Source organism: Dermacentor albipictus, chromosome 1 (assembly GCF_038994185.2).
Source record: "Dermacentor albipictus isolate Rhodes 1998 colony chromosome 1, USDA_Dalb.pri_finalv2, whole genome shotgun sequence".
NCBI classification, from domain to species: domain Eukaryota; kingdom Metazoa; phylum Arthropoda; class Arachnida; order Ixodida; family Ixodidae; genus Dermacentor; species Dermacentor albipictus.
Genome location: NC_091821.1, coordinates 143,333,114 through 143,359,158, shown reverse-complemented (window position 1 = coordinate 143,359,158; position 26,045 = coordinate 143,333,114). Strand labels below are relative to the sequence as shown.

Here is a 26,045-nt window from a genome sequence, read left to right as displayed (position 1 = left end):
ATGATGATTGTAAGCAATGTCTCGGGTTACTGGATGTTGGTTAATAATCCTGCTTATGTTACATATGCTCTATATAGGGCCATTCATGTGTTGACTTGCTGCATTTCATTATACGTTTGTATACCTCCCTGTGACCCCCCTTTAGGCATTAATAATAATAATCATCATCAGCCAATTTCTATGTCCACTGCAAAATGACGGCCTCTCCCTGTGATCTCAAATTGCCCCGGTCCTGCGCCAACTGATTGCAACTTGCGCCTGCAAATTTCCTAATTTCCACATCGCACCTAGTTTTCTGCCGTCCTCGACTGCGCTTCCCTTCTCTTGGCACCCACTCTGTAACTCCAATGGTCCACCGGTAATCCATCCTACGCATTACATGGCCTACCCAGCTCCATTTTTTCTCTTAATGTCAATTAGAAAATCGGCTGTCCCCGTTTGCTCTCTGCACCACCACCGTTCTCTTGCTGTCTCTTAACGTTACACCTAACATTTTTCGTTTCATCAATCTTTTCTTAACAATTTCCTTAACATTGTCAGCTCCTGACTGGAAGCTTACCATTATCGTTGAAAAAGAAGGTGTACAATCAGTGCATTTTACCGGTGCTGACACATGGGGCACATAATTGGAGACTGACAAAGAAGCTTGAGAACAAGTTAGGACCGCGCAAAAAGCGATTGAACGAAGAATGCTAGGCATAACGTTAAGAGACAAAAAGAAAGTGGTTTGCATCAGAGAGTAAACGGGTATAGCCGATATTCTAATTGACATTAAGAGGAATGCCAGGTCATGTAATGCGCACGTTATATAACCGTTGGACCATTAGGGTTCCAGAATGGCTACCAAGAGAAGGGAAGCGCAGTAGAGGACGCCAGAAGACTAGGTGGTGCCTGAAATTAGAAAATTCGCGGGTGGTAGTTGGAATCGGTTCGTGGTGGACAGGGCTAATTGGAGATCGCAGGGAGAGGCCTTCGTCCTGCAGTTGACATAAAGTAGGCTGATGATGATGATAACTTGTCCTCGAGCTTCTTTCTCAGCCTCCAAGTTTTTGCGCCATATATTAGCACCGGTAGAATGCAGTGTTAGTGCAATGATTTCGTTACAATGATTGTGGTAAGCTCCAGTCAGGATCTGATGTCTACCGTATGCACTCGAGCCCAGTTTTATTCTTCTGTTAATTTACTTCTCATATTCAGGCTCCCCTGTGAGTAACTGACCTAGATAAAAGTATTCCTTTGCAGATTTTAGAGGCTGACTGGTGATCCTGAACTCTTGTTCTCTTACCAGGCTATTGAAAATTATCTTCGTCTTCTGCATATTAATCTTCAACCCCGCTCTTACACTTTCTTTGTCAAGGTCCTCAATCATTTGTTATAATTTGTCCCCAGTGTTGCTGAACAAGACAATGTCACCTGTAAACCGAAAGTTGCTATGATATTTGCCGTTGATCCTTGCTCCTAAGCCTTCCCAGTTTAATACCTTGAATACTTATTTCAAGCATGCAGTGAATAGCATTGGAGAGATTGTGCCTCCTAGCCTGACCCCTTTCCTGATAGGTAACTTTCTACTTTTCTTGTGGAGAACCAAGGTAGCTGCGGAATCTTTGTAGATATTTCCAGAGATATTCATGTATGCCTCCTGTACTCCTTGATTACGTAATGCCTCTATGACTGCTAGTATCTCTACTGAATCAAGTGCCTCTTCGTAATCTATCAAAGCCATATAGAGAGGCTGACAGTAGTGTGCAGATTTCTCGGTTACCCGATTGATGAGATGGATATGATCCATTATAGATTATCCCTTCCTGAAGCCAGCCATGTTCTCTTTGTTGACTGAAGTCAAGTGTTGCGCTTATTCTATTGCAAATTATCTTGGTGAACATTTTATATAATACTAGGAACAAGCTAATGAACCTATTATTTTGAACTCTTTAACGTCTCCATTTTTGTGGATTAGTATAATGTTGGCATTCTTCCAGTTCTCTGGGACCCTTGAAGTCTTGAGACAGTTCGTATAAAAGGCCGCAAGCTTTTCGAGCATATCTCATTCATATTTGATTATATCGACTGTTATTCCATCTTCTGTCGCTTTTCCCCGGTTCATGTCTTGCAAGGCCCTTCTAACTTCATCGCTATTTATAAAAGTGACCTCTATATTCTGTTCATTACTACTTCGAATGTAGGTAGCGTGGCTGCATTGGCTACTTGATGATGATATTCCGTGATCCGTGGCTGCTTGATGAAGACATTACCCTACTTATCTTGCAGTACATACTTTTTAGCTTGTCTTATGCCAAGTTTTCTTCTCACTGATTTCATGCTGCGTCCATGTTTTACTGCTTCCTCAGTCTTCCTCTCGTTATAGTTGTGAACATGCCTTACTTTCTCCTTATTGATCAGTTTTGACTGACAGCTCCGTGAATTCCTTCTGATCTCTTGAGTTGGACATCTTTATGCTTTGTCGCTGCTTTATTAGGTCCTTCGTTATTTCGAAGAGCTTACCTACTGGTTGCTTTGGTGCCTTACCTTCCACTTCAATTGCTGCTTCTAAAGCCAGCCTAGATAAGATTTCATTCACTACCTCTATGTCGCCTTCATCTTTCTGTTCAAAAACTGCATATTTGTTTGCCTTAATTGGTCTTACTTCTGCTTTTACGTTTACTGCGTCTAGGTTGGCCTGTTTCTTCTTGACTAATTTTACTCTTTCTTTCTTCAGATTGAGGGAAATCCTAGATCTCACTAACCTATGATCACTGCACTTTACCCTACCTATCACTTCTACATCCTGCACTATGCTGGGGTGGGCAGAGAGTACGAAATCTATTTCGTTTCTTTTGGAAGTTAGCGCTCACTCTGTTTTCCGTTACCTTTCATTACCCCTCTCACCTTCCTTTTTGCTCTTTCTTAGCTGCGCTACAGGCTTAAAAATGTCATGACATACCAACTCGCCCTAACTGCCACGCTTTTCCTGAAGAAGGTATTCATTAGTCGGACTTTATTACTGTCTGCTAATTCTACCAACATCTCTTCTCTATAGTGTTCCTAGAATCGATGCCGTAGTTGCCAATTGCTTGTTCACCAGCCTGCTTTTTCCACACTTTTGCAATGAAGTCGCTCATGACTACAGTGTACTGAGATTGCACTTTTTTCATCGCTAATTCAACAACTTCCTAAAATTGTTCTATTTCATCATCATCGTGACTGGAGGTTGGAGCGTTATCTTGCACAACCTTTATTCTATACCTCCTATTCAGCTTTATTACGACTACTGCTACCCTCTCATTAACGCCGTAGAATTTATCAATGCTGCCCGCTATGTCCTTATGGACTACAAATCCTACCCCGTATTGTCTCTTATCTGGAAGTTCTTTGTAGCAGAGGGCGAGGCCGTTAGATAGTGCTGTATAAGCCTCAACAGTTCTTCTAACCTCACTCAGCTCAATAATATACCACGCAATGCTTGATAATTCCTCAAGAAGTCCTGCTAAGAGAGCTTCACTCGAGAGGGTTTGTGCGTTGAAGGTCGCCAGGTTCCGTCCAGGCATTGAGGGTGAAATAAATAAATAAATAAATAAATAAATAAACAAATAAATAAATAAAAAAAAATAAATAGAAATCCAGGCCAGTACTTAGCACCGCTCGCTAAGTATGCCACACTTAATTTGTGACGTCTCGACAGCTGCACGCGCGCATTACTGCCGGCTTTGCACATCCTCACTTACGAAAGTGGCGTTTCTATACCTGGTATCTCTTTTGCAATTTCATGCACACTGTGACGCGAAAGTCTGCACTCCACACACCTCAATTTTTCCGTAAGATATCTTCAAGTGGGTTAAGTCTGCCTATAATGCTATAAATAAAAGCGTGACCGATTGTGGGGTCGGACTTGTGTGTTTGATCATAGCAGACCGCTGCTCTCACCATCAAGCCAGGACCACATACAAGCTTCTGTCGTACCAACGTTGATCTTTTAAATTCCTGCCACTTCCTTGCCTTTGGAGTCGGCCCACGTTTTTCGTCAGACGGATACCTACAAAGTGTGTAATATCCACTTGTAATGATATGGCCACCAAAATTATGCAGGAACCATCGACAATAAGGGCCAATGTAAACGAATAGCCCTATTCTTCTTGGAAGCTAATTGTTTTATTAAAGGATGGATGGGCTCGAAGGCGTGTACGTATTCATTGAACTGGTGATATTTAGGTAACGTGAACACATCTGTAGCGGTAAGTGAACAGCACGTGTGTCTCGAAAAGTTAGAGTAGTTGGCGTTCGACGACGAAAGTGCCCCGCCATTGGTTTACGGGAGAACATGCGCGGCCTGTGCGTCGGCGGCGGTCCGGCCCCCACCAACCACCGGCCGCCGGCGGGAACGGGCGAAAGCGCCAGAAAAGAAAAACTATTAGGCGCTCGTCCCGTGTTCCTGCTTCCTCCTTGTGTCGTTCTTGCGCTATGTATCCCAGTTTACAAGAAAAAAAAAACTATTGGCCTTAATGGATGAATGAATGAATGCACTCGACGGCATGTACTTGGAATCATGTACATGTAAAGAAACTCCAGGTGGTCGAAACGTAGTGGTCCGGAGTCCCCCACTACGACGTCCGTCATAATCCCCACTCATCGCCGGCAGTTTGCTGGTATTTATGAGAAAAGGTCAGAAGTTTGCGATGTCACGTCGGGGGTGCCGCAGGAATCAGTCCTTGGGCTTTTGCTGTTTTTGATATTCATCAATAACTTCATCGAAGAATCGCCTGTTACAGCAAGGTTATTCGCAGATGACTGATTTACCAAACACTTTTAAGCAGCCTTCTTGAAAAGTAAACGAGTGTCACTTGTGGCAGATGTCGCTAAATCTTCAAAAGGCAATATGCATGACCATTACACCCACATAAGTGCCAACCGCACCTATTCACATACACATTGCTAAATGAACCACTGAGTCGAAGAACTTAGTACAAGCACACTGGAGTTACGATTAGGTCAGGCCTAAGTTGAACGCTACACATCAAAAAAGTAGTAGGAAAAAGCAATGAGAGATTGAAATATTTTTGGCATGTCCTTAAATTTGACTCCACGGCTTCAAAACAGATGCTTGTGATGCTTCAATGATGCTTCAGTGATGCTTCAATAAGATGCTTGTGAGCTCACTATTAGAGTATGCGTGCGACGTGTGGGACCCCTGTGAAAAAGACTCTGTGTCAATGTTAGTGAACCTGCAAACTCATGCACTAAGGTTCATTTTCTCGCAGTATCGGTGGCAAGATGCAGTAACATCACCTTATGTGGAATCGAACTTCCCCATACTTAGTGTTTGGATTAAGCAAAAACGGCTTCTTCTTTTCTTTTCGATCATCAAAGAGCTAGCCCTGCTCAATAATCTTCTGCATATAAATTAGACAAAATCTCGAATATACGCAATAAACAAAATAAGTGCGTTAAGAAATGCCGTCTTTTGCAAAGAGTGCTCCAAATACACTTTTTCACTCTCAACAACGCGTGATTGCAATTGTCTTCCAGCACACGCCTTGTGTAAGCGCAAACAGTTTTTCGCTCTTTCTGAATATTGGCAAGAGTAGGATGCGTAATTAGATTGCTCTATTTTCTTGTTCTGTTGTAGTGCGTACTGCATGTTGATTGATCATTGTTTTCCTACTCCGGCCTTGGTCCTGATTCGGACGGACAGTATTTGCAAATAAAATAGACGAATAAACAAATCAGATCGCTGTTATGGCACTTAAAACCCCTGCATTAACTTTTTTTTAAAGAGAACAACACGCACGGCGACACAATCACACGCAGCGCCCCACCCCTACTTTCTTTGAGCAAGGCAAGATGTTGAACGTGCACTTGCTGTCTCTTTCGCATGTTTGTGCACTCAAGTCCAACAACATTGGGAAAAAGGAACATTTCTTGCTCGTTCCGCTATGAATAACGTTTCCACCGTGTAGTTGCTGTTCATATATTGCACTGTTAATATTTCTTCCGCCCTCCGGCATTCTGTGCGCTAGACTCACGGTAATGCGTTTTAAAAACCTAGTATGCTGCTGACCTCGTTATGAGCAGCAAGCTGATCAGTGATTTTGCGTGTCTGGCAATGAAACACGGTTAATAGAGCGAGTTTCCTCTCGGCAAAGCTGTGCGTGTACATCACGCATGGATGCGTAGGACAAGCCGTTCAACGTTTCTTCTGACTTCATTCTCTCTCCCCCTGCCGCACAAGGGACCAAATTTTCTGGATATAACAATTACGATGTGTCCTAATTTTGTGGTCTTTGAGAGGGGAAAAATATAACTTACTCTTTGATACAGCCGCTGAATGACAATGTCTTTGCCTGTAGGAGTAGTCTGACTCTCGGACTTTATTATTTTTTCTGCAGTCGATGGTCAACTTGTAAGGCACAACAACTTCGCGCTTTTGTTAATTTACTTCGTGCTCTCTTAGTTTCATGAGCTCAGTTGAGATAGTCTGTACGAGCCCACAGTGGAGGTAGGAGTTTGCAACTGAAGGGAAGGAGAAATGTACATATACATGCATGCGCATATAGGCACGCCCTCAACGACGAACGAACGCTCAAAGTATAGTACCTGAATTTTTGGGACGCCAAGATATCGCGCCAGAACCTTCCGCTTTACCTACCTTAGCAAACTGAAATTTTCTTATAGATTACTTATGTTCAGAGGGATTAAGTGGTTGTGGCAATCTATTGAGAACAGGCTTAATAAATCAGGCATAATATATGTAAACATAACGGTAAATTGAAGAAAAAAGGAAGGCAGAATACAGGGTCTACTACAAGCGGCAAAGCACGCCCAACGAACATCAGTCTAAAAACGTATATAAATATAGTCGGGCTTTCAAGATGCCGCCAGGAATGGTGCCAGCGTAACGAAAGCCCCCAGAACCGGTAGGTACAAGCTGTTGCGAGGCAGTGCAGCAGCAACAAACAAAACTTTCGCCACCGTTTAATGGACTTCGGGAACGTGCTGGTTTCTCGGGCAGTACAAGAGGGCGCCAAGCTACTGGAGAAGCCTTACGGCCGAGCACAGGCATGACAGTAAAGAGAAATGCAGAACGAATGTACAGCATAATAAGTCCAGAACAGCTCTTTGAATGTAAGCTAGAGCGAATAGAAGTACTTGAATTACGTTCCGAAGACGATATACGCGTTTGAATACTTCCTCCTTCATTTACTAAGGCACACAAGCTATGACGCAGCGGTACCAAAGTGACAGGGCCATCTTCATTGGAAATCGATGAAGCTTCTTACAGCGAAGCTGTTTATGCGGACCCTGTGCCGTCACTGTCGGACTTCGCTAAAAGTATCATCATCAGCAATGGCTCGAGCGTCGTCGCCTTCTTCCACAGTTGGCTCCGTTGCCGCTCGTCATGCCAGTGTAGAATTCCACTTCTCTTCTGTCGTCGTAATGGGGAGGCCGCGTTTACGGGGGTATGAGCCATTGCTTAAGGGGGTATGAGCCCTTCATTGTCTTACCCGCAGAGGCTAGTCTGCATTGCGCTCAGACAATGCACCTACATAAACTGGTTGAACTTGACCAATGTCATAGGGTAATACAGATTCTACCACAGACAGGAAAATGTGGACCCGCAGCTGGCAGGTGAAGTCACTAGACTTCACAAACACCCTCTGACGACTTTAACAAAGGCTTGCCCAGAAGGTCGTACAGTGGATCCTGGTGAAGTTACGTTGGCATTGCTAAACGTCCTTTCTCTAAACAAGCACGCCGTCGACATGATTCACGATGAGGTTCTTCAGAAAGTCGATGTCACCTGCTTCACGGATGCGTGGAATGTCAACATATCACAATTTAATGGATATACTGCACTAATGCTAACGTGCAACCCAGATAGACCTGCTGGAGGAGAAGGGATCTACCTCACGCGCGCGCACAATAAAGAAAGAAGAGCACCGGGGAAAACCGTAAAAAAAAGCACTTCTAAAGCATCCTCACCACACGAAGCACGCAAAATCGAAAGTGAGGTGAAAGAATGGCGAAACAAAAGATTTGCAATATAGACTGCTTGCGAAGTTGGACTTGCATGGGGTAGCACTTGTTGTAACTAACACAGCTTTGCTTTTCGACCATCATCACCGCCTGGAAAAGGCGGTGATTTTTAAAGGGTTAGACCCTATAACGTAAAGCTATGCCAAACTTTTCTATTCGACTTCTGCAATCAGCTTCACGATTGGTCAAAAAATTTTCGGGCCACCCCCACTTCACCTGTCTGTTACACCATGTAACGAAAACCGCGGCAGTGGCAGTGTACCTTCCTCCTCTCTGTGGATTCGTGTATATATATATATATATATATATATATATATATATATATATATATATATATATATATATATATATATATATATATATATGTTCTCAGGATCCACAATAAAATCCTTGTTGAAAGTTAGCGCTTGTCTTGTCTCGACTTGTCCCTCGTCCTTACTGCAGTAGTTGCTTGTATCACAGTTATTTTTGAACACCACAAACTGCACAATATATATATGTGAGAATTCGACCCTATTGAACGCCAACAATGGAACGCAGCGACAGTGCTCACGGAAAATTGTTTACAGACCTTCTGAGATTGCGTCAAACATCCCCCAAAAGAAACTAAAGGACAAAAAAAAACCCAACAGGAAAGACTAAACTTCAATATTACTCCTCAAACTGGCTTTGCAGGGACATGAATGGAGCAGTGATAATTTATATGCGAGCGAATTTGTTAACTAAATCTAGCCCCATTGCTGAACCAGCGTTTCACGACTCTATGCGACGCCTTATAGGGCGCCATAGACGGCGCTATAATGATATCTGACGCGTGCACATTGCGTGTGGCAGATATTCGTGTCAACCCATGGTGGCATGTAGATCGACATGAGTACGCCGATGGTGGCATGACGACTAAAGAACAGAATTTAAATTATGGGGTCTTACGTGCCAAAACCACTATCTTATTATGAGGCATGCCGTAATAAGGGACTCCGGATTAATTTTATCCACTTGGGGTTCTTTAACATTAACCATATGCACGGTACATGCGCTCTTTCTTTTAGGCTCGTCGAAATGCAGCCGCCGTGGCCGGGATTCGATCCCACGACTCCGTGCTTAACAGCGCAACGCCATGGCCACTAAGCCACCATGGCCGGTGGCACGAAAACCACGACGTCTTAAGGATGATGAGAGGACTATCACAACCGAATGACGACGACGGTGACGTGAAGACGACCACGGCATCTCGATTTCGAACAAATGCAGGTGACGATGACAACGACATTGACAGCGACATGGCGACGGCACGATGACGCGACAAGGACAACGATAACGACGACGTTGAAGCGTGATTACAACGACGGCGAGATGATGAATACGATGGCATGAGGATGATGCAGTGACGATTAGCATGTCGATGACGGCTACAACTATATGGCATGACGACATTGACGCCATGATCACTGCGATGGCATGGCTAAGACGACGAAATCACGACGATGACGATGGCATGGTGACGAAAATGACAAGAATATGGCACGATGACGGCTGCATGATGCTGACACCATGACGGCGGTGGTATGACGACTCAAGTGCTGTCGCGGCAAAATGTTGCATATTACATACATGTGGTAACCATGAGTTAAAGCATGCACGTGTAGCATTTGTTTGTTGTGGTTAGACCAGATAAGGTACGTTAACAAGATGTTGGTTGAACAAAGTGCTTTGGCTTCGGGTGCCAACAAGTTCTTTGAGAAGCACTTCGCACGGAACGAGTTTGGAGCAGCGTGCAGCGCATAGCGATTGGATCCTCGTTACAAATGCTGTCACGCAACACAGCTTCTCATGCGCTCTCCACATCATTTTCGATAGATTGGGAGCAGTTTCCTGCACACACTCTAACACAGACACGCACCACAGGGCAGGCAGACCATTGTAAGCTAAGCACGTATGGATTCTCTTAGGGTGTTCCAGTCAGGCGTCCTACAGGAGCATGTGAAAAATGAGATCGGTGGTTAATATATAATTAATTGCGAAAGTCACTGCACACCAGCCACTTACATTTAGGCTTGTACTCATTACAAAAAAGAGTAACCGAGAACAATTAATTTATTCAAAAAGGTAATCGATTATAGTGACCAATTACTGCCCCACGAAAGTGCCAACGACGCTTTGTGAGCTTGCGACGCGTAGGGCTATATTCCAAGAATATGTGTCTCTAAAAGTGGTCTCCTGTCTGATCGGTTGAACACACTCCGCAGAACGTCGCGTTCAATGTCATAAAAGCTCACAAAAGCACAACACGTGCTGAATGAATGAATGAATGAATGAATGAATGAATGAATGAATGAATGAATGAATGAATGAATGAATGAATTCTGGGGTTTTACGGGCCAAAACCACGATTTTATTAGGAGGCATGCCGTAGTGGGGTACTCTAGATTAATTTTGGCCACCAAGGGATATTTCCGTGGCCCAGATGCACGGGAGACATTCGTTTTTGCATTTCGCCCCCAACAATATGCGGCCGCCGCGTCCGGGATTTTATCCCTTGATCTCGTGCTTAGCAGCGCAACACCATAGCCGCTAAGCCACCGTGGCGGGTACAACGTGTGCTCGATCACCTCTTCACAGTTGCACGAGTCACAGATAGGTGTGTTGGACATTCCAATAAGGAATTGGTAGGCTTTCGTAAAAGCCACCGCTAACGAAAGGCGACACAATAATGTTGCATCACGGTGGGAGAAGTGCGATGGAATCTGCAGCTTCAATGTAGGATCAAGCCAGTGGAGACAAGTTAACAGTTCGAGGAAAGCAGGGTGGTCGCTGCGGAGTACATAAATAGAGTATGTCGATAGTTGCTACGAGTCTAGAAGGTGACTCGACAGTTAGTGGCACTGCAAAAATAGGAAAGGCGGAGGTGCCGGAAGACGCTGCCTTAGCACTGGAAATAGCCTCCGCGGAGGCTATATCGTAGTCAGCGACTCCAAGACCGCCTTCAAAAATTATGCCAAAGGAAGAATCTCGTCGGAAGTGCTAAGAATTTTAACTAACTTTTGTAATGATTGATATGTTTGCATTATATGGGCACACCTCCCTCCCCGGAAAGAAATAGCGCACAACCTGGCTCGAGGTCTGACAGACCCAACAGGTCATACGCAAATACTGGGAAAGCAGAGAGACCGGATGACCAGCTTTAACGAGATCACCAAACGCTATAAATTGGGAAGGACCCGTTTGCCTCGGCACACTCCTCGCTAAGTAGACGGCAAGCGACGGCATGGGGCCTCTTACCAACAGATACATATCCGAACCCGGTGGCCTACCACCGCTACTACCCGGACCTTATAGGGATAGTTGTAGATTCTGTCAAGAAAAGGTGTACCTACAACATATGGCTTGGGCTTGCCCTCGGACACCCACACAGAATAAAACACATAAGACCAGAGAGCAGTGGGAGACCGTGTTGCTCAGCTCTGCAGCGGAAGACCAACTCAAGGCAATCCAGCAGGCTCAAGATGCCGCCAGGGCCCAAGGGCTCGAGGCCGTCATTTAGGTAGAGATGCCTAGGTGTCATAAACCTACTGTACTAAAATAAAGTTTATTCGTCCTCCTGCTCAACGAAGTTTCAGTCTTGGTTAAGGTGTTCTTCCGAGCGTGAAAGAAGCCCTCTAATACAAGCAAAGCTGCCGCACGACTGGCCGCTCGAGGCACTTTGCGTGTTTTCGCGGGCTTCTTTCATGTTCGGAAAACATTTTTATGTAGCTTGTATCGAGCAACAGTATCGGGAGTTTTTGGTGTTGCTCTACAATTTCCTCATCGACACCTTTAATCTAATTATAATATTTGTGAAGTTGAGTAATTGATGAAGACTAATGATCTAATTAGGCGTGATGGAAAGATAATAATCTGAGTATATCTCCAAGCGACGACAAAGAACATTAGCTTGGTTGTGTCCATCTGCGTGGCATTTGCATACTTTTTATGTTTTGCTCAAGTTACGTGACACACCCTGCATACTATACCGTAATACCTAACTTTAGGTAATTAATTAAATGTAATTCATTGCGTACAAGTTTGCGTTACATCTATGTATTAAGATTCGGACGTCTGTGCAAGGTGAATTATAAATAAAATGGCGCATTCGCTGTTTTGATGCCGCGAATTGGTATACAACGCTGCTCTTTACTAATAGAGAAAGGAATATAGGGAATGGCAGGGAGGTTCACCAAATGGGAATATTCTGTATGCCACTTTGCTCTGGGCGAGGGAGAAAAGGGGTGGATAAAAAGGTGTTAATTTGCGACTGCAATAAAATAGTGATTCCATTCTAGTTCCACTCCTTTCTGGGTTTTGTCAATAGTCCGAGCCTAAGTTTTCATCTGGATTCGTCGGTCGTGACCGGTGTATGGTAGGAAATAAATAGGCAATGAACTGAAAAGAATCCTTGTTCTGAGCTGGATGAATCTTCCTATAGACTCTTACGAATAGAAATAACGGGCAGCCGTCCGTGCATAAGTGGGCTTTATTCTTGGGGAGGTTGACAAACTGGGGTCTTGTTGGAAAACCGCGGATATGCTTCTTTTAGTACCATGTTATTTTTTTTTCTTGTAACATTCTTATTTATTTATTTGCTACGTGCTTTACAATTTAACCTACTCCCATATATTCGTAATTTGGCTAGCAAAACGTCGCCGCCATATTACGTGTTTAGGTCAACCTGATACACCAACTCTAAAAGAAATTTAACTGTCCAAAGCGCGTCGGGTTTGGTATAGTTGAGGTAGTATACAGCCCCAGATTGACGATGCTACACGTCATGGGCTCGCGATCCCGGAGGGTAGCGAGGAACAGCCCGGCCTCGAATTGGCAGTCGTGAGGTGGTCCTCCTTCCGCGCACACAGCGTAGAACGATTTAGTTTTGTTCGGCCCATTGATTACCGTCTCTTTCCACACGTTGCCTACATTGGCAGCCTCGAAACTTCTGTATACGTCATGAATGGTTATGTGGAAGAACGCCCTTTCAGTATATCTTGTTTCGTCTCCTGTTTCAGCCTATACTCCCCCGCGCTCCAGCAGAAAGGAGCGAGGACCATATTTAGGTTGCTTACATATCAGGCACAGGTTCACAAGTTTGAATAAGGGGGGTTGCTCATATATGCACTTATTGCAACATCCACACACAGGAGTCGACGTTGATTCATGATACTCGGCGCCCCTTTTTGCAGACTGTTTTTCTTTTTCTATTTCCAACACTGCCATTCCATAGCATGAAATTACCATGCGTATCCAGCTTTTCTGGACACAAGGGTTTAGTTCGCGTGAATGCCACCACGTGGCGTACTCACCTTAAACTTTTCAAACTTCCCGCGGTGACGCGTGATGACGTCAACCAAACAAAAATAAAAAAAGTAAAAGCTATCCCTGCGCATTGAACTTCGCCACAATGCTTGTCCCGCCGGCGTTATCAGTGTTCTTGATCAAGCGTATTCGCTCGTCGCCTGGAAATTGCTTGTCATCCAGCGTTTACTCGCGACGAGCAATTGTTGATTCTGGGCTTTTGATTCGGTTCTTTTTTTTTCTTCTCTTTTCCTTTTCTTTTTCATTTTTTTTTCATTCTACGGAGTAAAGAAGCTAGCCTAACCGTCAGAAGCACTTCGGGGCAGCCTTTCTTCAATCGGCATACATTGTTAACGTCCGAACATCGCACCGCGCCTACTAGAGACGCCGTCATGGATGGATTTTGATTTTCCCTTATCGAATTCGTTAAGGTGCACACAATTATTTCACTAGCGACTTTGCAATGCGCACTCATGGGCTATCGCTGCAGCTGCAAATCTAGATGTGCTTAAGTTTTAAGACATATACATGGATATGTCGGTTTTTCACCTTGACACAAAAGTCACGAAACAAGAGTTGAGCAAACTGTCCCTGTGTCGTCGCAGGGTGTGAGAGGGGGCTAGTTGGTATTCCATGCTAAAGTGACCAGCGCAAGAGTTGACACGGGACACTAAAGAGGCGACAAGGATAAGCGCAAACTTCCAACTGGGCGCTTGTCCTTGTAGCGTCTCTCTATTTTCTACTCTTGCGCTAGTCACTTTAGTCGCTAGTCACGCTAGTCGTCATCCGTTAGCATGCTATGGCCGAAGCTGCTCGCAATATTACGTCACATTTACTGGCCACCAGGACAGGTACACCCTTTTGTACGACATATACAGTACTTGCAGTTAGTTTCCAAAGTAGTCTCCTATGGCGGCTATCCACGTGCGTGAAGCAAGAACGCTATTTAAAATTATTGTGCAGTAATATATGTGGGATTTGTATGTTCTCCACATTGTCGACCATGTTGCCGTTCCGCCTTTATTATATAGCCGCAATGTAGACTAGCAGCTATCGAACGCCATAAAGGCTATCCACATATTCAACCCTTAATGACCATCGGTTACCTTCCCTCCTCATTACATGTCCTGCCCATGCCAATTTCTTTTTCTTGATTTCAACTAAGATGTCATTAACTCGCGTTTGTTCCCTCACCCAATCTGCTCTTTGCTTATCCCTTAACGTTACGCTCATCATTCTTCTGTAATAAAGAAGAAGAGCACAGGAACAAGGCCAGCCAGATCGTCTCTTCCATGCCTGCTGTGCCACCAGTGGGTACCCGGCGGCGATGGGAATCGAACCCACAGCCTCCCGCAGCCGAGGCGGGCGCTCTGCAACTAGGCCATGGCTGCGGTAATGAAGAATTGTAATGAAGAAGAGCACAGGAACAAGGCCTGTCTTCCATGCCTGCTGTGCAACTTCCTCCCGCACGAAAGCTTGGATTTGTGTGAGCAAGGAGGAACGATCAGAGAAGGCCGTCATGGAAGAGAGGGCCTCGTCAGCCACTGAGGGGCGCCTAGTCAACTCGCGCTGCCTCCTCAACTCGTCATAGCTTTGGCACAAGCTTACGAGCTCTGCTACAGTGCGCGTGCTCTTGGCTATCAACATTTGGAAAATGTCATCGGCGATGCCCTTCAAAATGTGCTTCAATTTGTCATTTTCCGGCATAGACGCATCCACACGTTTGCATAGGTCGAGAACCTCTTCAATATAACAGGTGAACATTTCACCGGGTTGTTGCGCTCGCTCTCGTAACCGCTGCTCGGCGCGCAACTTGTGGACGGCAGGGCGACCGAAAACTGCAGCGAAACTGGTCTTGAACGCGGACCAGGACTGAAAGTCGGCTTCGTGATTCTTAAACCACAGGTGAGCCACTCCCCGCTAGGTAGAATATGACGGCATTTAACTTGGTGGTATCATCCATCGATTGTGCAAGCTCACCCGTTCGTACGTAGCCAACCAGTCATTGACGTCCTGTTCGTCCGTACCGTTGAAAACCGCTGGATGGCGTTGCGGGACAGCGCCAGAGCAGGCAACGGGGGGTGGCGGCGGCGTCGGCTGGGTAGAGTCAGGCATGACGGGAGGCAGAGGCCGAGACCGGAGTTCCAGGGTGTAGATGTTCTTGAGTACCCCGAACCTCCACCAATTGTAATGGGTGCACCTAACAGGCAGGTGACGCAGAGCAGGAACAGCTGGTAGCTCGAACGGCTCACACTCGTGCCAAGCACTGGCGATCCGGCTGGCCCACTGGTTGCACAGCAGGCATGGAAGAGACGATCTGGCTGGCCTTGTTCCTGTGCTCTTCTTCTTCATTACACCTCTTTCAATAGCTCGTTGCCTCGTCCATAATTTAAGTAGAATCCTTTTCGTAAGCCTCCAAGTTTCTGCCCCGTAGGTGAGTACTGGTAAGACACAGCTATTATACACAGACTGGATTCCAAGGGAAGGGAAGTGTAGCAGGGGGCAGCAGAAAGTTAGGTGGGCGGAAGAGATTAAGAAGTTTGCAGGGACGACATGGCCAGAATTAGTAGGTGACCCGGGTTGTTGGAGAAGTATGGGAGAGGTCTTTGCCCTGCAGTGGGCGTAACCAGGCTGATGATGATGATGATGATGATGATGATGATGATGATGATGACATATTCAAGGACCTCACGCGCAACTCCTGACACTTAATTGTATTCAAGAGTTGTGCGACTGCCCAGGACATCCTTAACGAATGTTACATAACGCATTATGAGGTTTTACATGCCAAAACCACGATTTCATTATGAGGCACGCCGTAGTGGAGGATTCGGGAATAATTTAGACCACTTGGGATTTTTAACGCGCGCCTAACCCTAAGTACGCGGGTTTTCGCATTTCACACCCATTGAAATACGGCTGCCGTGGTTGGGATTCGATCCCGAGACCTCGTGATTAGCAGCCGAACCGAATACAAGCTAAGCAACTACGGAGGGAAAGGAATGTTGGCAGTAGGAGGAAGGTGACAGCCGGCCCGTGAGACAATTTGTTCCCATCCTCATTGCTGCAGAATGGGTAACATCTGTCCAAGAATGACACCGTAGAATGCACTGTATTCAATGTGATGGAGTCCGCGTCCAATATTTCAGACCCGAATCATACTGTAATTACTGACGACCAGGCATCTCGCTAATACGTGCCGTCGTTTAACAGCTGCTGAGCGTTGGCGTCGGCCACAGGACCTACTTGACCTTTGTTCAACACTTGCCGACATTCTCGCCTTATTTCGCACCATTGCGTTTCAGCTGAACTGCTTCAACAGCCGATTTATTTGTGTCAGAATTTGGCCACCCTGTCAACGTTATGGTTTCCTATTTTTAAGTCATCTTTTATATTTAGGCTAAGGCTGTCGTGAAATTTCCAGCGGCTTCACCTTTCCCAAAATGCCCGCATTTTTGTCGGCCTCTGTTAATATTTGGGAGGATTTTTAATAGACGTGGAAACCATTGCATGACCCCCTGACCAAGCTGCTCAAAAAGTCATTTTATATCCCTGCGGTTATGCGCAAGCTTCCGCCTTCTTGCCGTTCATCAACCTCGTGATTTCTCTGTCCCCTGTATTCCATTTTGACGACTCCATTCCCACGGAAGTTGGCGACGATATGTCCATGGGATTAAAGCCATTTAAATCAATTCTACTGTGGATACGACAGCCGCTTATGCTCACTGTGGATGGAAATGTTGCGCTAATGAGCGCCATTCTGAAGCATCTAAATTGATAGTCACAAAATTATGCGGATCCCACGTATGTGCGAATCGATGTAAGCAAAGCTTTCTGTGTTTGTTGTCATTGTTAAACGTAATCTCCACAGAGTAGTCAGGCACCCTCTAATGAAATGCTGTCAATGTTTGCCTGATTACGCCCACCATTGTGATGCAGATAAACGTAACTCCAACTCATTTTCTCAGAAATAAACGCTGAATGAAACACTGACGTCATCCTGAACAAGATGAACAAGCGCCCTAGTGCTCGATCTTATGCCCCTATTCGTTAGCTTATATTCGTGATTTAGTTATTTGGAAGGGGGGGGGGCGAGAGCGATGTATTCTTATTCCGTAGAAACATCCTTCGGACGTCTCTGATGTGCTCGTTTTTATTCTCAAGTACCCAATGAAAACTGTAATAGCTGCAACTTCATGATGTCCTGGTGGAAGGCCACCATGGCATGTCGCGCAAGTATGACCGCGCTGATTCATTTAGGTTGGCATATACTATTTGGTGCGTCATACTTCACCACATGCATTATTCAAGCAGAGCTTGAAAAGGGTGGCCAACTCACTACGTCCCTTTCCCCTGTTTACTTCCGCAAAGTGTGTGTCTATCGCTGTGGTTACCAAATACGCCCAGCGGTATGCTACCACTCAAGCCTTTCTGTCGGCTGAGCAACTGAAGTCGTAGGCTTCCTTCAACACGGCGTCGGCGTTCAATATGGCTATCCTCAATTACTTTTCGCGAACTTCGCTCACCGCCTTCTCTCCAGTGTCATCTCTTACACTACTCGCGCCTGCTAGACACAACACAAACACGCAACGACCTTAATGAAGTATCTATAACACGCTAGTTGACATGCTGTCGACGTATATTTCCGCTGAGCACCAGGATTGGAGCGTGGTCATGTCTATGGTGACATTATCGGTCTACAGCTTCGCTCAACAACACCGCTCGTTACTCACCACTTTTTTTTTGCCGACAAGAGTATAGCGTATCTCCTCTGAATGTACTTTCGGCTTTAAGTGGGACCTTGCACGCCCGCTTATTCTGTTACGTTGACGGCGACCGTTGTCGTCAGGCTGCCGCCTACTTCTGAGCGTCGCAGTCACCAGAGTGCACAGAATGCTGTCTTCCCAAACAAATCACCGGGATTCGAGCCCATCTCCCAAATGCAGCATCTTGCATTTGGGAGATGGGCACTCTAACCATTACGCTACCACCTGCCTCCACCAATTTCCGTTTATCTGCCTTCCCACTTCTCGTTTTTGCCGCAGACGCAGGAAGAACAGATGCAGAAACGAAAAAAAAAGTAAAGATTGCTTGAGCCGCCAGTGACGCATGACTTTAACTTTGGCAGGTTACCCTCATTGGAGCGCATGTAGGCTTGCGGCTTCGTGCAGATGGTGGGTCGCCTTAGTTTTATTGTAAATTTGCTTTCACCAACTCTTTTCAGCTCGAACTGAAACGCCAGACAAAAATGAGACCTACCGTTGAATATTTTTCTTGTTTTCTAGGTTTAAAGCAAAAGTGCTCATTAACACAAATAGTGATTTTTTTAAGAAATGGCATAAGGATACAATATTTCAAGGTCATGTTTTGTCAATACGGCCCGGCACCACGTATCGACGAAAGGGCATCACAGTGCCGATGCACGCGGCAGGTTACTGAATGAAGAAAACAGGAAACGACTGTTTTTCAGTTCTCGCAACATATTGTACACAGAACACAAGGCACCCACCACCATGACATTGTTTTTTTTTTACAACAGCGACACACAATGCCGAACTGATATACTTCCTAAAGGGGTCTCATTTGATTTTTCATCGCAGAACCGCAAGCACAGTTGCGTCGCGCGTGCTTGCAGCAATGTACTGTAGCCGTGCTCCTTTTCCTCTAACAATATGGCCGCCGGTGTCTTCAAGCGCTCCCGTAGCTGGCAGATTGGACTGTCACTCGAGAAGTTTAAATACATAACCTCTTTGCATAGAAACGACGGCATGATTGTTAAAATCATTTCTCTCCAGACTGATCTTGATGAGCTAACTCATTGGTGCGGTAGGGCAGATGGTAATTAACGCAGACACAACTATACATCTCAAGTTTACTTCCGCTGCTAAGACGATTCCTAATGCCCACACAGTTAATAATACTATCATTGAAACTTCAGCGTCGGTAAAATACCTCGGTGTATATTTTAGCTCTTATTTATCCTGGACCACTCATATTGAACTGATTACTACCAAAGACTTAAAAAAACTTGGTCTTCTTAAACGCCGACTACGCCAAGCCAACCTGGATACAAAACTACACGCATTCAACGCGCTAATCAAGCCTGTGATAGAATACGCACCCGTGATCTGAAACCCTCATTATACCTATCTTGTTAACATGTTGGAATCTATACAAAACAAGGCTGCTCGATTCATCCTTTCCGTTACTCTCGGTACCAAAGTGTAACAGTACTGAAAATATCGCTCCGTCTCCCGCCTCTGGTCATGCGCAGAAAACTCAGCCGTTTATCTTTTTTCCATACTCTCTACCACAGCAACACACCATTGGCAAGTTCACATCTTTTCCCGGTGCCGCACATATCGGCTCGTGTAGATCACATGAAGACGAAACCCATTTTCGCTCGGACAGAACGATAGAAATACTCACCTCAGGTCCTGGCTATTGAAGAGTGGGATTCGCTTCCTTCTAGCATTGCGGCTATCGCTGGAACACCATCATTTCAAACAGCTCTTTGCCCCCCCCCCCATACTTAAAAAATTCCACTGTAGAATGATGTGCGTTTTTTCTTTCGTTTTTTTTTTCAGTGTGTGCGTGTGGGCCGTAACGTTCCGTGGAATGTTAGATGACATGTTTTGTAACTTCTGAAGGTGCGATTTTTGTTTTGTTTTGTGGGATTTGCTACATGTGCATTTTTTCAGTACGTGTTCATAGCCATTTCTTCCCCTGTCAACTTGTACCTGGCTTATTAACTTGTTTATTCCTGTCTTCAGCCGTTTATATTCTGTGTTGTATATTGTTACGTTTTCTTTGATGAGTCCCCCCCTATGTAACGCCCGCATTGGGCCTTTAGGGTATTGAAATAAAATAAATATTGTTGGCTTGGATATGTTTGGCACGAGGCCCAAGTCGGTACCCTGTCTTCTAACGCGTTCTTTTGTTTTCGTCTCTGTCTTGAAGGGACGCGCACCGTAACATGCTGCAATGGTGATTGCGTTGCGCGTATGTAAGGTGAGAAACGCGGTTCTAAAATGTCTGTTCAGTAACTTGTACAGTAAACCCATGTTTATAGTATTCGCGCAATAGTAAGAGTCACGAGTATGGCAACCGTAACCGCAAGCGCCACGTTATAGTCGTAACTTGTCGTGACAGCGTAGTTGAAATCCACTGACCCTGCCACTAAGAAATACGTGGCGAGGTATGGCTGATGAATAATTACTGCGAAGATTGGTTTTCAGTAAACGTTTGTTACCAAGAATGGCGGGTGCTTATACTACCGCAAATGACGGATGCTTGGCGGTGACTCCAATCATTTACTCCCCACATCACAGATCTACACTAGAATTCAACTGGTTTCACCAACTCTTGCATATATTCCCTCGCCCCTAAACTGCGACTTCGCCTGCCACCCGGCCTCCAGCTTTTCCTCTTTGTCCCCCGCTTCTTTCCCAATCTGCTTAGACGTGCTTCCACTGATGCTTGGTCTTCTTTTTTCTCAATAAATGAAGGCATTCATTCATGCTTTCCTATGTTACTGCAGAAAATAGCGTGTCTTTATCTACATAACCACCCTGTCTCTCACCTGGACTCTCCAATCGCAAAACAAAGTTGCGGTGCTGCAAATGACTGGGCGTCACATATACAATTTTCTAGGAATGGCCAGTAGCACGGCGGGCAATTTTCGGTGGGTGACGAGACAGTATATAGAACATCTTCTCTGCAATATCCACACTCAGTGCTCTGCTTCGTGAGCTACTATTAGCCGCTACTACGAAGTACGAAATGAAAGAAACCTAGCTGGGCTGGTCAGGGACAGCTCTTTTTGGATTCGTGATGCGTCGATATAAAATATATATATTTCGTATATAAGCCTCAATGACAGCGATATAAGCGAGGTGAGTTACGCTAGCTCGTTGGTTTTGACTAACGACGCTCTTCACGCAGCACTTTCGTCTTATGCGTGTTTGCGAACGGGAATGAAAGACAGGAGGGTAACACGCCTTCCTGGAATTAAACATTCGGAATAACTCTTTGTTTGACGGTTAGACATATGTTGAGGGCCCCCGATACGAACCACCTGCAAGTCTGTATCAGCTTGCAAAGAGGAACTCAGATTAAACGTTGTCAAGAGGATAGGCTTTTAATTATCATAAAGATATCTTTATTGAAATTCCTTACCATGAGGTGAAAGCCGACTAATAAGCATTTATATTTTCTGTGTTATTAAAACGTCCTATTAATAAAAGGTTGCTGTGCTTTACAGCCTCCTAAATTAGGTTATAAAAAATAAATTGATGCGGTAAGTGTGTAAACGCAGACGCAAGAAAAGGCCTAATCCGTTTCCAAGTATTCACTCAATGAAGATGGAGCGCCTCTATACTCTCACATTGTAGGGATGTCAAGAACAAAACACTTCCAAAGAGTGAGTCATGAATATAACTCATTATAAGGTGAGCTTGCGCTGGAAAAGAAAACGCTCAAAGCGCAACGATGGCTGCGCGCAAAGTGCTTCCTCTGATTCCGATCTACGGATCAAGGCGTCAGTTCGTCAGATTGAAATGGTCGTACATTGCAGCGCAATCTCGGGTCCTCAAATGTGACGGCGAATGTAGGCCAGTATTCGCATCACGCACGCAATCTGATAAGATAACGCTCTTTCGCTATTGAATCCGTGACAACATACTGGATATTAGAAACACATGCAGGCGCATCTTGAGCTAACTGATAACTCTGGAACTGTGGTTCGACGCTAAAAAAAAGCCTCCCCCCCTAAAAAAGGAATACAGTTGCATTCAATATTAGCTGAAAAATAGTGCTTGTCGTTTAAAAAGGGCCTCCATCACTGCACAGCGGCGCCGACATACAGGAAATTCAAGCGCGAACTATCAAACCAGCATATCGTGGTTCAATGTATCCCGATAGTCCAGGGGCCAGTTCCACCACGGCTACTGTGTCGGAACTCATATTTCATGTCAGCATTATTTGTCACAAAATCACAGTGTTTTTTTCTTTAGATCTTATCATTAGACAGCTAAAACACATCCAGCGAAAGCCTCATCTTAATATTTCAGTACTTTTCGTTCTAACGTACACATCCGTGCTGATTCATATGTTACAAAGCACTGAAAATGTACCCTATGCTTTCCTCCAGACAGCAGTTTTTATTCCATATGATGCCAGGAAACCGAGCCTGATGCCACCAACGCTCAGGAACCTAATCGGGAGCGCGCACAATGTTCTCGCACACCTTGTGGGATGTACCGTAGCGCTGAGGTGCTTCTTGTATAATATATGAGAATAGGTTGTAAAGGCAATTGTGCAAGGTTTGACACATGTGCTTAAGCTCGTGAAGTTGATTTGTGTCAAGATAACCTGTCCAAGCTTTCACACTTACTTTATAAGAAGTCTACAACACCATCAATATGCCGGCTGCTTTTAACTGCACGAAACAAAACTATTGAAATGATACAAACAATGTTAACATCATTTTATCATTCGAGTGTTCAGATTGGTAATCTCTAGATGCGGAGTAAGTTGAGAAGTTGTTTGCGTAATTAACAATTAAAAGCTACGTTAATTAAATTTTCAGTAATGGTTCTAACGTGGCTAAAGAAAATGAGAAGTTTGGAGCCCGTCCTCGAGATTATGCAGCCAATCGAAAAACTTTCGACTAAACATGCTTGTGTAAGAGCCATGCAAACAAATATTTTCCAAGTAAACACTCTTGGAAGGCGTAACTGACGCAGAAAAGGAACATCTGTAAAGCCACAGAAAGAACAGCAGTTCACGACGGGACACAAAGGAGGAACCACACACAAACTGCGCTAACAACTTCAAGCGCTGTTTATGTGATAATGAAGCAGCTAGACTGTCAGTCATTCCTTCCAAACCTGTAAAGTCAACCTGACCACATCTAGCCTTTCGGGATGCTGTCATCAATAGTATGGCCCCGCGAACATATTCCCCGTGGCCTTATAGTCGCCTTCCATTTTTATTCATGCTGTTTTCTCGAAAGCAAGCAGTTTAAAGTTTTGGTGTCATCGCGGCAGTGTACGTGTGCCGCCGAAAGCTTGCTTGGTCGCAGAAGCGATGGATGACGGAATGATGGTGCAGATTTAGCGCGCCGCTGGCATCAAGAAAATGCGCGGCCGCCGAGGGAAGGAAGATAACGAAAGTGAACAGCTTGGTAGCTGCTCACGGAGCCGTGCCGATGGGAACGGTGCCATCATGACGAAATCTGAGCCGGCGATATTGATGGATGCAGCGTTTTTGTTTTCTTTTATTATTCTTTTTTTTTTACAGCGAAGTCGTTAAGAGGAAGCTTTAGCTCGGGTGCTCCTATCTAAATACATGTAAAACGAGAATTCGTTTTTCTCGGCAACCACTGCACTAAATTTGACTGGGTTTGCTGCATTTAAAAGAAAAACTTAAAATCTAGTGACTGTTGGTTTCGAATTTTTCAGTTAGGCCGTCAATATTTTATAAAAAATTGACAGAAATTGCAAATTTTCAGAAAACGAAACTATCAAGTTTACAACTCTGTAACTCAACAAGAAAAAATGATATCGCAATTCTGTGAATTGTATCTGATACCGCATCTAAAGCGGACAAAATTGATATGTTACACATGAACCTCAAAAAATGTAATAATATGTAATTACAACTTTTGCAGAACCCTCGTAAACAATGTAACAAATTCACGTAAGATGTAAAATGACATATAATATTTGTCCGCTTTGAATGATCTAAGGGATGCCGTTTACAGAACCGCGATATCTGTTCTTGATGCAGAGCTATTAGTTTGTAAACTTCATGCTTCTATTTTTCCGAGCTTCCGAGCTAAAGCTTAGGAAGCTTTAGCTCGGGCCCAACTCCGACGCGGCCTATTCAAATATATGTAAAACGCAAAAACGTTTTTATGAGATAACCCCTGGACCGATTTTAATGAATTTTGTTGCATTTGAAAGAGAAAGTTGTATTCTAGTGACTGTTGGAAGCGGAATTTCTATTTAGGGCTTGAATTTTCTTAAAACGATTTTCAAATATTTGACCGTTTGAAAAAAATAGAAGCACAATTTTTAAAAATTGATAGCTCTGTATCAAAAACATATATCGCGGTTCTGTGAACGGCATCCATTAGATCATTGAAAGCGGACAACTCCGATATGTCATTTTACATCTTACGTGAATTAGTTACGTTGTTTACAAGGGTTCTGCAAAAGCTGTATTTCCATGTTAAAAAATTTTTTGAGATTCATGTGTAATATATCTATTTTGTCCGCTTATGATGTACTATTAGATGCATTTCACAGAATTGTATTATCATTTTTCCTTTAGGAGTTACGGAGTTGTAAACTTGACAGTTTGGTTTTTTGAAAATTTCGGATTTTCGCCAGTTTTTAATAAAAGATTGGCGCCCTAACTCAAAAATTCGAAACCAACAGTCACTAGACCTTAAGTTTTTCTTTTAAATGCAACAAACCTTGTCAAAATTGGTGCAGTGGTTGCCGAGAAAAACGAATTCTCTTTTTACATGTATTTAGATAGGAGCACCCGAGCTAAAGCTTCCTCTTAAAAGGAAGCTTTAACACGGGCCCTACTCCGACTCGGCCTATTCAAATAGATGTAAAACGCCGAAACTCTTTTCTTAGATAACCCCTGGACCGATTTTAATGAAATTTGTTGGATTCGGGAGAGAAAGGTAAATTCTAGTGACTATTGGAAGCGGAATTTCTATTTAGGGCCTGAATTTTGGTAAAAGATATTCAACAATTCGAAAGTGCAAAAAGTACACAAGCACGAAGTTTACAAATTATTAACTCCAGATCAAGAACTGATATCGCGGTTCTGTAAACAGCATCCATTAGACCATTCCAATATGCCGATTTATATCTTACGTGAAGTCGTTACGTTGTGAACAAGGGTTGTAGAAAAGCTGTATTTCCATATTACTAATTTTTTTAAGATTCATGCGTAATATATCAATTTTATCTGCTTTAGATGTGCTGTTAGATGCAATGTACATAATTTTGATATCAGTTTTCTTTGCCGAAAGAGAGTTGTAAACTGGATGGTATCGTTTTCTTAAAATTTGCAATTTTGGACAATTTTGAATAAACAAATGATGACCTAATTCAAGAATTCGAAACCAACAGACACTAGATTTTAAGTTCTTGTTTTAAATGCAACAAACCTTGTCAAATTAGATGCAGTGGCTGTCGAGAAAAACGAATTCTCCTTTTACATTTATTTAGATAGGACCACCTGAGCTAAAGCTTCCTCTTAAGGGCTACTTTCTCCACTATCGCGTCCGCGTGTAGAGCCAAATCCTGAAGGCAGCGTAATACCGGCCCGACCCGCAGCGGTGGTGAAGCATGCGTTCAGCGCTCCACATATGTGGGCTGATCCCGAATGTAACGCCATGCCGGGGAGACCCGCGGCGGAGATGAAGCAGGCGTTAAGCACGCCCCATACGTGGGCCGATCCCGAAGACAGTGCAATGCGGGGCCGACATACGGTGGAGGTGCAGTTCACCATTAAGGGACCCACATACACAGCTTTGCAGGTCATGTTTCTTCACAGAGTGGAAGGGCACTGAGATTTTTTAGTTATCCGCATTTATCCTGCATGCGTCTGCGATGAAAACAAGAAGCAGGTATGCCTGGAAAATCTAAGGTGGTGGAAGCAGGTGG

The 26,045-nt window shown here is 44.3% G+C and overlaps 1 protein-coding gene across 1 annotated transcript in view; it reads left to right on the top strand.

Moving 5' to 3' along the window:
• LOC135900066 (uncharacterized) overlaps positions 1–26,045 on the top strand; it is a 74,293-nt gene that overhangs the window by 3,597 nt on the left and 44,651 nt on the right. The gene's annotated exons all lie outside the window — the stretch shown is intronic.